Raw genomic sequence first — 15,532 nt, forward strand, 5'->3', positions numbered from 1 at the left:
CGCCATCTTCACGCTCCGAAGGTCTCACCGGCGAGTAGCGGCGGCGGCGGAAGGTGGGGTGTGTGAGAGTGGGAATCGCCTTGTCGCGAGAGCGGACATAGGCGTGGGTGGACGGGAATCCACAGCTCTTGTTGCTCCCGTAGAAGTATTTTCTTAGAGAGAAATGAGAAAAGTTATCATACGAATGGGCCCAATTAGCCAGGCTAATGGGTCATGGGCCATAAGCCTAGGCAGTCGATCTGGCATCAGTGCATCACAGGCGTGGCAGCTTCCCACTGGAGATTGAGGAGCTGTCATCTGCGCGGCTGTGAGTCGCCGGGATGTTACCACTACCGATCGTCTCCCAACCAGGCCACGGCGTCGGCGATGATATCCGCGGCGGCAGACGGTGAGAAGTCCTCGGCCCACCTCGACCAACCTCTCCTCGGGCAGTCTCAGCATCCGCAGCCCTACTACGCCTATCCTGCCGCTTCCTACGCCTACGCTCCGTCGCCGCCGCCACCTCCTCCTCCCCCGCCGCTCTACCTCCTCCCCTCGTCGCCCGTCTTCGTCCGCATCCGCCGCCTACGCCCGCGACGCATCCCATGCATCCGCCGCTTCTCCACCCGCACGCTCCCGCTCCTCCTCGTCTTCGTGCTCCTCGCCGGCCTCGCGTTCCTCCTCTACCCGTCCGCCCCCGCAGCCCACGTCGCCGATATCCGCCTCGACCGCTTTCGCATCAATCCGCCCCCTCTCCCAGCTCTGGATTTTAAACTTGCGCTCAGCCTCGGCGTCCGAAATCCCGGGTTTCTCCTCCCTCTCCGCTACCGCGCCGTCTCTGCCGCTGTCTCGTACCGCGGCCATCTGCTCGGCTCCGCCACTGCGCGCCCTGGATCTGGCGAGCTCGCAGCCAGAGGAGTTACGTATGCCTATTCTGAGGTGTGGGTGGACGCAGGCAGGGTCTTGGATGAGGTGATCGAGCTGATTGGGGACATCGCCGATGGGTCTGTGCCGCTGGAGATCGTGACCGAGGTCGTCGGCACGGTCAGGGTGTTCCGTATTGACATTCCAGTGAAGGTAATTCACTAATTGCATGTCTTTGCATAGTATTTTATCTTGAGCGGATGCCTTTGTTATTGATTGAAACCAACTATACTGGTAGCAACTTGCAAGGATTGGTTCAGAAAACTTGTAAGCTGTATTAGGTTACCATCTATTCCTGTTCTAATACGTTATAGCTCTTTCAAAATTTCCGAATTATTGGAGAGCATTTGGTGTGATCATAACAACATTTGCTGTCTTACCATGTTAATTTCGAACTGAGGGTGTTTATGCTGGTTAGGAATTGTGATGATTAGTAATAAGATATCTTGATTCGCACGTGGCTAGGTCCAAAACTAAAATTTGCAGCTTATATGTTGTAGGTATAGATTATAGGAAATTCTTCTGTTCATATAGAATTTCTTGGGCATCTATATCCGGAATTGACCAGTAGGCTTTCCTTGCAGCTGTTGATTCCCCTTTTCCAAATCCGTAGGTTTTAGGTCATACTACCTGTGACAAACATAATTGACTTTATGTCTCCAGCTGACCAGTACATATAGCGGTTGCAAACCATAGAAACGTAGGAAATGTGCTTCAGACTTCATTATTCTCCCTCATGTGTATTGTATTCCATGAGCCCAAATATAGTAAGATGTGGGTACAAAGTGGGCCACACACATTTTCGTTAGGCTGGAGGGTGTAGTAATGTTCTAGTGCATTTTTTTTTATGTTAGTAATGTATTGAACTCAAGACCTCTCGGTCACCGAACAGTTTTTGCTGAGCAGGAAATGTTAACCATAAACTTCATCTATTGTCAGTTCATTTCATCATGTGAGTTACAAAGGGTCAGGAAGTATGTATTAAGGCATTTAGCGCAAAGCGTAAGCCTAGAAAATATGACAGGTTCTACTTTAATCTGATCTGGAGCTTACTGGATCGAAACTATCAGCTTATTTGAAAAAGAGGAAACACTCGTTACTGTTAATCAACTCACGATCTGAACATTTGTAAAACAAAATAAGATCAAGTAAATAGATGAAGTCAAAAAGATCGATAGTGCCATGAAACTAACTATAGAAAAAGTTGATGGTGTGATATAGCAGTAGACGGACAATAGATTAAAAAGGAATGGGTCACAGAAGCAAAGATGGAAATAGTTGATGAATGCATAAGTGACGTAGTTTCAAATGCGTGCGAACAATGGAGGGAAAATGAGAGTCTGTTAGGGTGTGTTTGGTTCAGAGGTGACTTTAGGGGGTGAGGGTATCCCCAACCACCTGCTTAGGGATAGCCATTTTTTCTGTTTGGTTGTGTTGGCTGAGATGTTATTAGGAATAGTCATTTGAGTGTTTGGTTGAAGGGACGAGGAGTGGATAGGTTGTTGTGGTGACCTCTTTAATTGTGGTGACATTACCACTTTTTTCTTTTTAATTCTAACTACTCAACTCAAAAACACAAGAGGCGCCAGAGACTTGCAAATGACAAATCAATGCTGCCTGTGCCTCCTTGCTCCTCCTGTTATGGTTGACTGTCGTGCGTCCTTGTCCATGCGACATACACATAGAGAGACCATCAGAGAGAGCCATGGGTGAGAAAGCCCTTCTGTCAATACCTGTCATTTGCCATGACTTTGCTGCGAGACAAAGACAGAGTGAGACACAAGATGACAGGAGAGAGGATGCGGGCAGAGAGAGAGAAGAGCTACAAGTTCAAGACGCCTTGCAGTACCGTGATGTTCTGCCGCATCCATCTCCTCCTCAGTCGCGCACCTTGGCTGCCGGCACCCCAACTCCTCATCAGACCACGGCCAGTCGGATAGTCTGACACCCCACCTCACCACGCCGCCATTGCCCTTGTGCCAGCCGCCGTCGCCCTCGATCTGGCGTCAGCAGCAACTTTAAGAGAGAAAGAGGGATGTGTTTTCTAGAAACAGAGGAGGAGATGAGCGAGGCAAAAATGATTCGGGGTCCAGGGAACTCGCCAGCCAGAAGTGGCTGTCCTCATCCAGCAGATTTTGCGGGACGAGCTCAACTAGAGTTTACTGAATATTCGTGGGAATATGGTTATCCCTATCCCTCTCACCCAACAAACCAAATGCCTAGCAACCACTTTTTCAGTGGCTACCCTTAGCCACATGAGGATATCCCCTGAAAAAACTGCCGCTTAGTTGCGCTAATGAATGGAACCAGGGGGCAACCCTTTTATCTAAAAAAAGAGATCCGCCAAAGAGTTGAATTGGAGGTGCATAACTTGCATAGCCATCAACTGTTGGCACTCGCACGCTACGTGGCAACTAAGTGCAGGGGATGACAGGATTTAAATGGGCACTTGAAGAGTTTTCAATGTTTCGTGCATGAAATTATATGAGCACCCCCACTGTAGAAAGGTTTGCACCAATGAGAGTTTTTTTTATTGAAAAAAGGTAGAGAAATACTCTACCTTATGGTTGCAGATGCCCTGGGCAATTAGTCAGGGGATTTACCACCAGATCACAGCCTGTCAGGGGGAGGAAAATAAGAAAGAAAAAGAAGACCTAAACTAAAACTGGAGTAAAGTGAGGTGATAGCAGATTTACCCAAGGAAAATGCTCGGTTTCTGTTGGAGGCTGCGTGGCTCCGTGCCTCCGGCTAGCGCGTCGTAGGATCCTTTTCCGTCGCGAGCTGAGCGCGTGACACGCGTCCTTTCGCGTGGTGAGACAGCGATGGCGGACCCACCACATTGCGGGCCGATGGCTTATCTCCTCTGAACGATTCTTCTCCACCCGTTCCTATTTTCTCTGTCTGTAGAAAAACTTCGCATTCCATAGTCTGCTCTCCGAGAGCTCGACCACGCCGGTGAGCTGCCGCCCCGTCCCTCCGGCCCGCGCGCCTCCGGTGAGATCCCTGCCGTTTTCGCCGCTGTTTTCTCGCCCAACACTGCTAGTGCTGAGCTTTGTCTCTCCCCATCTAAACCTGCAAGGTACAAGATGGCGAGCACCTACACGGCGGCGCCATGGTGTGGGCTCTCCACCAGAAGGTGGGCGCGGTGGTGAATTTCTGCGACACGCGCGAACACGCCTGCAGAAGTCGCTGGCCGGAGCTGCAATCGGTCTACACGGGAGCTGCAAGCCGCCACCAGCGGAGCTGCAAGGAGCGTCACCGATTGCTCCGAGCGCCTACCGTCGAGCTGCAAGGGGGCGCCGCCGATGCTTCAAGCGCCTACCACCGGAGCTGCAACCGGTAAACAAGGGCGCTGCAAGCCGCCACCAGCGGAGCTGCAAGGAGCATCACCGATTGCTCCGAGCGCCTACCGTCGAGCTGCAAGGGGCGCCGCTGATGCTTCAAGCGCCTACCTTCGGAGCTGCAACCAGTCAACAGGGGAGCTGCAAACCGCCCGCGGCGAGCTGCAAGGAGCATCGCTGATTGCTCCGCCTACCGGCGGAGTTGCAAGGGGAGCTCCGCCGATGCGTCGAGCGCCTACCGCTGGAGTTGCAACCGGTTAACGGGGAAGCTGCAAGCAGCCGCCGGCGGAGCTGCAAGGAGCGTCACCCATTGCTCCGAGCGCCTGCCGCCGGAGTTTCGAGGGGCCTCCGTAGGAGCTCCAATGGGTTGTCACTGGTGCTGCTAGCGGTGTTGAGGGAGCACGCGACGGTGCTACCCAGACCGACGACGGTGCTGCTCGCCGGAGTCCGCCGGGCTGCTACAAGTTGGGAGGGAGGTACTGCTGCGCCTGCACGAGTCGTTTGCTATGAGGTGGCGTGGAGGCTGACCTCGCCGGAGCTGGACGCCAACATCGCCGGAGGTGCCGGTCAAGGGCCAAGCTACCGCCCCATGGCGATAGTGCTGCAGTTGCTTCGAGCGAGGACACGAGAACGCTGTGTGGCCATTTTTTTCCGGGAGCGTGGAAGGTCTCCGTGTGGCTGAGTGGCCCCCGTGGGACACGTGTCGATCGCTGGATACGGAGGTTCGGGACGTTTGAGCCTCCGGAGGATTATCAGCACTGTCGTTTACCCAATCTACCAGCTTGACCCTGATTTTATTGTTGAGGGAGGACCACAGTTTGAGTTCTTCCAGAATGTCATTCAGCAGCACCGTGTGTATGGTCTGCATGTTGTTAAAAGCCCTGTTATTCCTTGTTCTCCATAGGCACAGTAGGAGAGCTGCAATGCACATCAGCCATGTCTGTGGTTCTATTTTGTTCCGGGCATTTTCTGCAAACTGTAACTTGCCCGTGCAGCCCCTGACACCCAGCCCCTTTTTCTCAAACCCAACCGGAGTTCATTCTTGTAATGAAATGTGGTGGATTCATTCAAATGCTAGGCGGAGGTGGCAGCCTGCGTCGGAGCACCATGTCCTGTCGACAATGTTATCTCACATGTTTAATCGCCACGGTATGCCAGCCATAGAAATAAGTTGTGTCAATGTGGTATCACTGAACAACAAACCCAGTTCTTGGCAATCCACCTTATTTCTCGGTCCGAGAAAATTTGGTGGAAGGCAGCCGTTGATGGGGTGTTTCCTGCCGTGACTATTTTTCTATCGTCAGCATCAACAGGTGAGTCAGCTGTTCTTTGCTGTAGCTGCTGCTGTGTCGTGTGAGAAAGCGAGGCCAGAAGCTGAATTTTCCAACTGTCACTGTAAAACTGAGATGCGACAGTGTATTCTCAGTACTGGGCAAACGAGTATAGCACCGGGAAAGTGAGGTGCAGGCGGCCCTAGGTTAGCAGTGATCTTTCCAGAAGGCCACCGAAATGCCTGAGCCGATCATACAAGTTATAGTCATCTGAACTGCTGGCAGAAGGGCAAGCAATGATTTCCAGAAGGTGGTGTCTCGCTGTCCTGCAGTTGCTGGGATGCTCAGTTGCATGTCCTCTTGCCTGAGCGGCTTTGTTTTTCATTAGAGCTTTATTATGTATATGCAGACTCCTGATCGTGAAGCAGTGACCCCCAGCACCTCGAACTTGTTCTTCCAAAGAAAGCCCTTCGCAGCTTGTCCCATTTCTCAACGGGATAGAGATGCAGGGATGTGAACGTGAACACTAGAACTGAACTATAGCACCAAATGAGCTATCCAGTTTTTGATGGAAACCTTTTGTTATTTTTCAAGTGTGTGGGTTATCTATTTGTGACATGATTGCATATTAATTTAACATGTTTCCACCAATGAGAGATGTTGACTTTTTATCGCGCTGCACACTGGATGTGCTTTCAGTAAATATTCTGTGTGAAGCTCTAACAGTTCCATTTGTACAGGGCCTCATATCGTGCTCGGTGAATGTCAGCCCAGACACTCAGCGTATCATAAGTCAGGATTGCTACTAAGTTAATGCTGTCTCTGATGGTTCTGGAGCAACTTCAACGAACATTTTACCACTTCTCTACTCTTCCCCCCAATAGTGAAGCTTTGTCACTTGAAGGAATATGGTCGAACACTTCGTAAGTGTAGCTACTATTAAAGTTGCAGAACTGTGTTGATAACTTGCCGAGTATATGTTTGTAAATAGTTTGTTCCATTGTAAAAGAAGATATATGATTTGTACTTTGAGCGTGCTTTAAATATAATCTTGTACATGCTGCTGCTAATCGCCTTCATTCATATGTGTTACATGGCCGCAGCCACTAGCAAGTTATAATGGAGTTTCTGTCTTGCTCGCAAATACTGAACGCGATTAAGTCGCTGCCTAACTCAGTCATCTAGTATTCTTTTTAGTATGAATCCCTCAAATCGTGTGTGGCATGTCTTAGATTGGAACACTCTGTGGTATTAACAGTGCAGAGAAGTGGCCGTCAGTTCGTTGTGAAATTGAAGAAAGTAATGCGTCCATCGTGTGTCTGCAAGAGACCAAAAATGGGGATTTTGATGCATCTTTTATACGAGGCTTTGCTCCAAGACGGTTTGATCAGTTTGCTTTTAGCCCTTCAGATGGTGCATTTGGCGGTTTATTTGTCTTATGGTGCAGTTCTCTTTTCACTGGCGAGGTCTTAATGGTCGTATCTTTTGGCATTGTGATCATTTTTACCTCCAGTATCTATTATGACAAGATTATCATAGTTAATGTCTATGGACCATGTGAGGGGCAAGAAAGAGAAGATTCCATTGTGTGGCTTTGTCATCTTGATATGAGGATCAGTCATTATGGTTAATTCTTGGTGACTTCAACTTCTACAGATATTCTGAAAGTCGTAACAGGCCAGGGGCAAATTTTCACGACATAAGTACTTTTAATGAAGTAATAAGTTACCTAGCGACCTGCACGATTGGGACCTGGCAACGTGCGAGGTTGATATCTCGAGCATTGAATTCTGCTTTGTGATTTGGACCTAATATATCACCTAATTAATACGGTCGATTTAATTTTCTAGTTAAGGCGGATACGAAGGGATACAGCGTGCATGGTCAGTGTTCTTAATGCAACCAAAGTCAGTGCTTTTAATGCCCATGCATGTTGGCCCAGGCTTTCCACCCTCCTCGTTAATACCTATCTGTGAGATTCAATGAGTGATTCCAAAAGATAGCTTAATCTTTAATACTAATGGTGTAGTTAAAATGTAACATTGTAACTAGTAGAGTGGTAGAGGATTACTTGATTTCTACGGTGGTAATTTTTGGAGTCTCGCCTGGCATTTTGCTTATTAAAATGGTCACATCCGTACAAAAGCTCTCCCGGTTGACGATTAGAAATTTAATAACATGATGTAAGCAATAACTAGCAAACATAATTACCTGAAGTATCACCAAATTATCAAACAAAACCATTCAACAAGAGTAAAGAAAATTACTATTAAACTAAGTGAGAATCTAAATTAAACTAAGTGTGAATCTATTTTTTGGGTGGGTAGGGATTCTGGTGAGTTAATGCTAGGATCATGTGGTTGTCCACTAGCTATTGGTACAACGCTGACCGCACCAATGCATCTCCATTGAATTACTGTCTGTCTATCTTCACTTAATGATTTAATTTGTGCATGCACTCTTAATGGTGATTGAGATTAGAAAAGTGATTTAAGTACAATGTTTTCGGATTTGAAATCAGAAATTTTAGTTCAGAGAGAACATTTGTTGAGTGTTTTTTCCCTTCTTCTTTTATTTGTAGTATTTCAAATTTTTAGATCATTAAATTTTCCTCTTTCAAGAAATTTAAATAATCCTACTAAAAATGTGGACTGTTATTTTGAAGTCTTAAATTGACTAATGCAATAAAATGTTGAACAATTTTTTTAAAAAATGATATTTTAATACGTAAAAATCAGAAAGCTATTTCAAGTTATTAAATCGCGGTGTCTGTGGTTATTGTAAATTACCATTGCTTACAATAAAATGTTGCTAGGTGACTTTTTTGTCTACGGCGGCTAAAAGAGAACAATAATTGAGGGTCAGTTTAGTCAACGTACTAGGATCAGAGCCATTTAATTAAATAGTCGAATACACGGTTTGGGACACCTAGAGAAAAACTTGCACATGCATCTTCCATCTAATTCAAGAAGCATCAGCAAGAGCTCGCACGGAGGAGCACGTAACATTAGTAGAGAAGCTCTTGCGAAGGAACACGATGATGTACGGTGGAGATGGTTACTGCCTTGGAGGTCGGTCGGACGAGCACCAGCGGCCAGAGAAGCTCATGCCGGGGAGTACGACGCATGGGAGGAGCATGGTGGCCGGAAAGAGCATGGCGGCTAGAGGAGCTTGCTGCCATGGAGCTCGCGCGGATAAGCATGGCGGTCGGAAGAGCTCGCTCCCATGAAGCACACGCGAATGATCACGTTGGCCGAGAGCTTGCTACCATGCAGCTTGCGTGGAGGAGCATGGCAGCCAAAAAAGAAGATTGCTGCCATGGAGCTCAAAGAGAAAACGTAGAGAGGCTGGTGGTGGGTGGCTTTGAAGAGGGAATTAATTCAGCCGGCCGGTCTCATCCTCTGCCCCGTCTATTAATTAATGCATGTCAGACATGCACTGTATAAATAATCAAATACGTGTTCTATACGTGTTTTATACATGCCCTGACTAAACACGTGTTGCACTCTGAGTGGAATCGTTTTCATCCTCACGCGGAGACGGGTTCCATTCAGTATTTTCGGTTACCTAGGTATTATTGAACTCCCAATTAAGGGTCAATTCTACACGTGGAGCAACATGCAAGTTGACCCCTTGTTCTCAAGTTGATCACTGGATTCGTATGCCTAGATTCCTAGGTGTGGTGGACACTTTTTGGAATATTAATTGCCATGATGATACGTGGCAGCTAGGCACTAATAGAAAACATGGTTTATGTTTGGAGCTGTCCGGAGCTTTAGCACCGGTTGTGCTACGAACCCAGATTAAAGGGTGCATTAGCACCGGTTCGAGCGGCTAGGGTTTTAGCACCGGTTCGTGCGGGACCTTTAGCACCGGTTCGTGTCACGAACCGGTGCTAAAGGGTTGGCGTCAGCCGCGTGGCCTTTAGCACCGATTCGTGGGACCACACCGGTGTAATATGTTATTTTGCTCCCCATGCATCCCACCCCTGGGATCGCCTTTTTTAGCTTTGTAAAATACAAAAGAAAATGATAGAAAATTCAAAAATAAATTATTGTGAGATTCCTGTATGTTATGCAACCTCCTATTAGGGAAACTAGATGATACCCCGCACGTTGTTGCGGAAAATTATATTGTTAATTTATTATTTATTTTGAATATGTACCATCCTAGAATAATTAGCCAAATGATGAAATGATTTTTTCTAGTTATGATCACTCTTACAAAAGTAAAACAATTATGTTTGTTGTAGATAAAAGTCGAATCCATGGATTATGTATGGTTGAAATGATGAACCAATAAGATACATGAGTGTAATGGGTAGAACCTAGGTCGACACTCTAAAATGCTACATTGCAGCTACGAATAGAACTTATCATATACAGTATGTGTAGAAGAAGAAAAATTAGAAGAGGTGTACGAATGTAAATCGAAAAGAACCTCACACAATTAAGCATAGGGTATTTTCATGAGTGTGCATCTCTACGTTAATGCTTTCAGAATAGTATACAATAGGAGTGTAGACCATTACAGGTTGTAGCCTCGGCTGTCCCACTTCTTCATATCACAATGAAATTCTTCCAGCTTGCACAGGAAAAAGAACAAATCAGGAGTGACAAATAAAATTAGATGAACAGAAAAGACACCGTGACTTTTTTTTTGGACATAAAAGACACCGTGACTGGTAAGTGGGATTCGCATAATAGGAGATGACGGACATATTGTATTTTCTTGCAACCATGTTGAGTTCTTGACTTCGCGGAGTGCAAATGACTCGATCTTTGGCCGCTAAATATTTCATGTACTGCTGCTTTTGCAATAAAAATAATCAGATATTGCGTACTTGAAGGAAAATTCCAATTCCATCATCTAGTAGCTCTAAATTGAAGGCTGCAGCCCACCTCTCGATATAATCTGTCATAGCTAAAAAAAGAAGTATCAGGCAGGAATCTGAGAATGATTTAGAGATAAGTAATTATTTATACCGTGAGACCCTTCGATTAGCCCATGAGCAGCCGGAGCAGACGACTTCAACCAACAATAAAGATAACCAGCGAGAAAGTCCAGGCCAATTTCGGTGTATCAGTCAGAGCGAAACAACACCATTTTAAGGTGAGACTGTGAGAGCCCATGATGATCTATAAAAGGGTGAGGGGCCATTTGGAATCTGCCGGCAAATTGTGATATCGATTCAGGCGGCACTTTGCCAATCTGAACTGAAGGCAATCATGCATATGTACAGAATGACCTTGGAGGTGTGTTCATCAGTATCGATACTAAAACCCATGCAAAATCAATCAAATCCTGCAATAAAATATTGGAAAATGATTTACCTCCAATGCATGATACCATCGCATAAATCGAGTTATGATTCATCACTAGATCTCGCAGAAAGATTTTTCATCCGGACAGCGGTGCCTCTTATCGTTCAAAGCAGAGCACGTACATGTCCAGAAATCCGTCGAGGCTGCAGTGATGCTCTTACTAATAACCATGAAGACGCCTTCAGAGTTCAGACGCGGCGCATGGTGCTCGGTAGATGGAGATATAGTGTCAGGGTTTCTTGTTTCTTGCAGCCGACAATGAGAAGATGATGGCTCACGTGGTGCCGGCGAACGAAGCGCCGGGTGTGCAAGAAGTGAGTGGCGAGATGGCGAGCGGAATCAAGAAAGGAAAAGTCTTCCTTTCCTTCGGAGGCTGCGAGCACACGGTGCCTCCGGGTCGCGTGCCGTTCAATGGGTTTGATCGCTCGTTCCAGGCCACGCGCCAGTCTGCCGCTTTGCTCCAACATACGTGGGGCCCACGTTAGATCTCCTCCTGCAATTGCCCAGCTCCAAGCTCCCATGGGGGCATGCCGTCGATGGAGACCACCTCACTGCCGGTATTCCTCCACCACCACTCTACCTTCACCCCGACCTCCTCCACCTGCACCTCTCCTCTCAAGCGACGGCTCGTTCTTTTCCCTGTCGAGATCTGCACGGTCCTGCTACAAACCTGACCGGAATCGTGGCCTCCGGTGACGTCGCGGTCGGGATCCACCGCGGCTGCAAGCGGCGAGAGGTGCTGCTGCAAGGGAGAGTTGGCGCTATGCGAGCAGAATGAAGCGGCGAAGGAACCCGGCCTGGCGGCGCTGCAAGGCCGTCTGGTGGTGCTAATAGCCTGGTCCGGCTGTGCTGCGAGGCCGGGCCAGCGGTGGTGAAGTAGTGGCCGGCGAAGCTGCGAACAGGCGTTGTTGCAAGAGGTGGTCATGGGAACTGCGAACGCCGGAACAGGTGGTGCTGCAAAGGGCGCCCACCGAAGCTTCAAAGGCAACTCACCGGAGCTGCAAAGGCTTCTCGCCGGAGCTACAAATGAAGGGCGGTGGTGCTGCAAAGCCTGCTCGCCGGAGCTGCAAAGGCTTCTCGCCGGAGCTACAAATGAAGGGCGGTGGTGCTGCGAAGCCTGCTCGCCGGAGCTGCAGAGCCTTCTTGCCGGAGCTACGAGCGAATGGCGGTGGTGCTGCAAAGCCTGCTCGCCGGAGCTGCAGAGCCTTCTTGCCGGAGCTACGAGCGAAGGGCGGTGGTGCTGCAAAGCCTGCTCGCCGGAGCTGCAAATGAAGGACGGCGGTGCTACAAAGGCTGAACGCCAAAGCTACAAAGGTTGGTCACGGCAGCTGCAAAGCGTGGTCGTGCTTGCTACGGGGGACGAGCTTCTCCAACGACGAGGAGATCGGGATGATGCATATGCACCATATGCTACGAGGGTTTTCTTCTCCGGCGAGTCGGCGACAACAACTGCTGCAGGGGCGCCACCGCGGGCGACTGCTACAAGGGGCGCCGCCGCGAGCGCAAAAGCTACTGCAAGGAGCGCCGCCGCCGGCGACATCTCCGACGCTGGCAAAAGCTGCTGTAAGGGGCGCCGCCGCGAGCGATTTCTCCGACGCCGGGACTGTTGCAACGGGCGCGACCGCGGAAGACTTCTCCGACGCCGGTGACATCTGAGGGAGTCCCTGCAGCTGAAGGTTGTCTTCTCCGCATATTTAGTGTGTCAGGTTCGGTGAGGTCTGCGGGGAGAAGAGAACAATTGAACAAGAGCTGTACGTGAGGTGGTTTGGAGGGACACGTGTCGATCTAAGAAGCCGGAGGTTCGATTGCTTTCAGCCTCCGAGGGATTATCAGCGCTTTCCATCAAGAAAATATACCTGTAGAAGGGATTGGAGAAGACACGCAACCGTTTATTTCCTCATGTACTGCATTACTACAGAATTATGAGGTGGCAGGTGGTGAGAAGAAGAAACGTCGGCGGCTGCTCGGTTCTTCGATGATGGCTACGAGAGGTAGGAGAAAAGGAAACGACTCGGTAGCGCGCGCGTCAGAGCACCATTTCGCTGAAGCTCTCACAATCGTGGGCCGGCCCATCAGTAGATGGCACAAGGTAAAAATCGAAATAAACACTACGTAGTAAGAGGGAGTCAGGTTCGGTGAGGTCTGCGGGGAGAAGAGAACAATTGAACAAGAGCTGTACGTGAGGTGGTTTGGAGGGACACGTGTCGATCTAAGAAGCCGGAGGTTCGATTGCTTTCAGCCTCCGAGGGATTATCAGCGCTTTCCATCAAGAAAATATACCTGTAGAAGGGATTGGAGAAGACACGCAACCGTTTATTTCCTCATGTACTGCATTACTACAGAATTATGAGGTGGCAGGTGGTGAGAAGAAGAAACGTCGGCGGCTGCTCGGTTCTTCGATGATGGCTACAGAGGTAGGAGAAAAGGAAACGACTCGGTAGCGCGCGCGTCAGAGCACCATTTCGCTGAAGCTCTCACAATCGTGGGCCGGCCCATCAGTAGATGGCACAAGGTAAAAATCGAAATAAACACTACGTAGTAAGAGGGAGTCGAACCGGCATCCGCTGTGTGGACGATGGATGGTGTGGCCACTAGGTTCGTCGGGCGTTTGTGTTTTTTTGAAAATTTTGGGTTTTTTTGGAAGTTAATTCTGTTGTGACACGTGTTTTGTAGATTGGATTAGTTTCCCGAGTTATATACTTGTGTACACTTTCGGTGCTCCTTACTTTTTTGTGAGCAGTTTCATAGAGAGTGTTTTTCTCTCGAGTTCTTCGATGCTAGGCCGTTTTTGTGTTTCATTCGCGTGGCTCTAGCTACGGCATGGTTGAAACAGTGTTGGTCCATCGTGAGATTTTAATGAAAGCGTAGACACGTAGGAGTACCACTATCTTTCTGGAGCCTTCTTCTCCTATCTCCTCCCGTCAAATCAATCCCCTATCCAAGCTCCCATGGCTATTGCCTTTTTTTTCCTTCGCCCCCGCCTCAAAATTCTTCCAGCGCCGACGGTTCCTACCACTTCGGCCTGGTTTCTGGCGCCGCGGCTGGTTCGCCGTCTCCGCTATACTGTCCAGGACGATGCCCCGATGGCGTCGACGACCTCGACGGGCGACACTCTGGCCTCCCAGCTCTCTTTGATCGCCGGCCTGCTTTTCCTCCCTCCTCTATCTACGGATTCACGCCCGTTAATACCACCGCCGGCCTAGCTCTCAGCGTTGCGGTCAGTTTATCGTCTCTGCGCCTCTTTTCGGCTGTCCCCTTTTTGGGCTGCAGAGGCGGCGCACACTGGTAGCTCGACCGCCCCAGCGCTTCGTTGACTCAAGGGCGAGCGGCAGCCGCGTCATCTGGGCGCCAGCATTCCTGACCAAGATGGTGTAGACGAGGCCGCACGTAACGACCTCGATATCCGCCGGTGCGTCCTCGACCCCGCGTTGAGCGGCCACTGCGGAAAAGATGCCGGCCAACATGCCTCATCCCAGCTCGACATCGGTGCTGAGCCCAACATCGTTGCCCGCCAATGTTCTAGCCGGAGGTACGATTTCTTTTTCTGGCCGTGTTTCAATTTCCAGTTCCCCTGGATTTGTGGGGGAGTTGATTTGTTATTGTGACTTGGGTTTGATTGGTTGGGTTAATTCAGTTTTTGTGATTCGGTTTTTGACCTGCAAAAGCCATCTCGCCTATGCCGACGCTCACGCCCGTCAGCCCCGCCCCTCGCCGACGAGTACCATCTGTAGCCTCTTCCTCGAGTTCTTGCTGGGCGGCTCGCTCGCCGGCGAGGTGGAGAGGAACGGGGCAGCCTAGCGAAGGCGCCGTCCGGGCCTTCTCGAGGCGACAAGAGATCTGCCACTAGGCTGCGTCGCCTGGATGCCCTGGAACGAGTTCATCCAGTGCTTGTGCTGCTCGCTGCAGGAGACCTTCCTTCTTGAGCCCTTCCCGACGCGCTAGACAGAGCCAAGGGGTTCGCGGACGAGCAGGGGTAGAGAACCAGATACTGCCGTTTGTGTTGGACCTCCTGCTCAGGATCGAACTTGGCCATATTGAGCAGACAGTCGCCATGGCCATCCTCTCTGTGCGGTTCTTCGACCTGTTCATGCCCACCGGCACGCTGCTGGGTCGCAGGAATAGGTCCAGCCAAGAGTCCTTCATGGATGCTGGCGCGGCGACCGCTGATTCAGGTTTGGCTCGCTTAATTTGTTTGTTGTTTGTTTCTAGAGCGAATGAAGTTTTCTGCTTTGTTCCTGCCCGACAGTTAGCTGCAGGGCTTCCTGTACTGGATGATGCCCCTCCGCCCGGTTTTCTTGCCCTGTTCTGAGGGGAGTAGTGTAGCTGATTAGCTGAGCCTGTGTGGGAGAAGGTAGGGGCTTTGTATGGCTGCTGGCAAGTAATCAATTTCCTTATCATGTTCGTGATTTGTTTACATGTGACAGGATAATTAGTTCAACAAGATAAAACCCCACCTGTTTGCTGCGGAAGTGTTCAAGTGCATTTTACATAATCGTTTGATGTAAAATCAAAACCAAATATAACCCTGATGGAGCATGAGGTAAAGAAATAACCTGTCTTGTGGAGTAAGTGTTGCTGTAGTGGCATAAGTGCATAAAAAACACTACACATGACTAAGAGAAAGAAAACGAAATTGTTGAATTAAATTCAAACCTGAAAATACAAATATTACCCTTGCTTGCAATTTCTACTA

At 49.1% G+C, this 15,532-nt stretch overlaps 1 long non-coding RNA gene and 1 pseudogene across 1 annotated transcript; both read left to right on the plus strand.

The window, feature by feature from the left end:
- Positions 1 to 320: 320 nt before the first annotated feature.
- Positions 321 to 6,585, plus strand: LOC124674448 (annotated as a pseudogene).
- On the plus strand, positions 1,066 to 6,186 carry LOC124674449. Its single transcript, XR_006993014.1, has 2 exons — positions 1,066 to 3,897; positions 3,983 to 6,186. It is a non-coding gene; the product is annotated as an uncharacterized LOC124674449 (long non-coding RNA).
- Positions 6,586 to 15,532: the final 8,947 nt, after the last annotated feature.

Source organism: Lolium rigidum, chromosome 7 (genome assembly GCF_022539505.1).
Source record: "Lolium rigidum isolate FL_2022 chromosome 7, APGP_CSIRO_Lrig_0.1, whole genome shotgun sequence".
Classification (NCBI taxonomy): domain Eukaryota; kingdom Viridiplantae; phylum Streptophyta; class Magnoliopsida; order Poales; family Poaceae; genus Lolium; species Lolium rigidum.